Here is a 1,193-nt window from a genome sequence, read left to right as displayed (position 1 = left end):
CTCCAGCCTGCTCTGTGGAGTGCTGAGAGGAGCTCTTGAAATGGTGAAGAGCATGTTTGTGTGAGATGAATTGATGATCTGTTAACCCTCAATTACTATTCACACTAAGGTTATTTTTCTACTGCTGCAGGTTCAAATGGCAGTGGATGTGCGATTCGCTCAGGACACACTAAGAGGTGACAATGTGACAGAAATTCGCATGAAGTTCATCAAAAGGATCGAGGAGAACCTGCCAGCTGGAGACGAATGAGGCTGAAAGACACCTTTAATTTAAGAGACTTTTTTTATGTTGGATTGGGAACCAAAAACTTCCGTTTTGGTCAAGAAGACCAACCAGTCCACTAACATTCTAAGTATTGCAATGAGAGTTCATCGTCGAGAAGATTTCTCTCAATGTGTCACCAAGGTTGGCATGTTCTTTGCACCTGGTCCATGTTTTTTATTTCAGGCAAATATTTTCTCAAGTCTCTTTTTGTATGACAGTTTGTCTGTAGTGTATTTTTTGTTATTCTTTTTGCCTTTAACTCATACATACGGCAAAGAAGGTTTAATTTATTTAGTCAAGTATCATAATGAGATTAAATAAGTCATCAACTACCAACAACCATGGCCAATCCCCTTATTTATCGTTCTTCTACTCAATAGGCCTTTGACACAAACTAATATTTACTCAAAGTTGCAATAAAGCGCTTATTTGAGCAGACCATATCACACTGCTGTTTTAATGTCTATAATGCTTGTATCGAAAACAACTTTAGATGGCTAATCTAAAACCAACATTTGAAGAAAGGGACCCATGTTCGCCAAGAACAGAACCGTAGTTTTGTGAGACGCATATGTTTTGTAGAGGGCCATTGGTGTTAAGGGGAGTCTGGGAGGGGTCTAGGTATGTAGATAATGGGACCTGTGTGAGCCGAGCCTGTGGCAGGTCCCTCCACACGTATGTAATGAAGTGTCACAGCAGCCCCCATCGCCGTCTTCTTGTCGTGTATTGGCCTTGCATCGTGAGACTGTTATTCCTACAGCGTGGCACCACGATGTGGTTAGAGTCAAACAACAATAACAAGGGCCTAATTCGTCTCAGATGTTTACTCAAGCAACGTGGAAGCAATCAGGGCCTGGAGGTTCACTGGTGCGTGTGCAGGACAGGGCTGTTTTGGGAGCCAGTGCGTTTTAATGGTGTAGCCGAGGGG

General features: G+C 42.7%; 1 long non-coding RNA gene across 1 annotated transcript; it reads left to right on the top strand.

Annotated features, from left to right (window-relative positions):
• Nucleotides 1–597, top strand: LOC107736090 (uncharacterized). Its single transcript, XR_001639583.1, has 2 exons — nucleotides 1–43; nucleotides 131–597. It is a non-coding gene; the product is annotated as an uncharacterized LOC107736090 (long non-coding RNA).
• Nucleotides 598–1,193: the final 596 nt, after the last annotated feature.

The sequence above is a fragment of the Sinocyclocheilus rhinocerous genome, unplaced genomic scaffold, assembly GCF_001515625.1.
Source record: "Sinocyclocheilus rhinocerous isolate Xijiao unplaced genomic scaffold, SAMN03320098_v1.1 C36486761, whole genome shotgun sequence".
In the NCBI taxonomy this organism is placed as follows: Eukaryota; Metazoa; Chordata; class Actinopteri; order Cypriniformes; family Cyprinidae; genus Sinocyclocheilus; species Sinocyclocheilus rhinocerous.
Note: the sequence above shows the minus strand (reverse complement) of the source record. Positions and strands in the feature narration are given on the sequence as shown.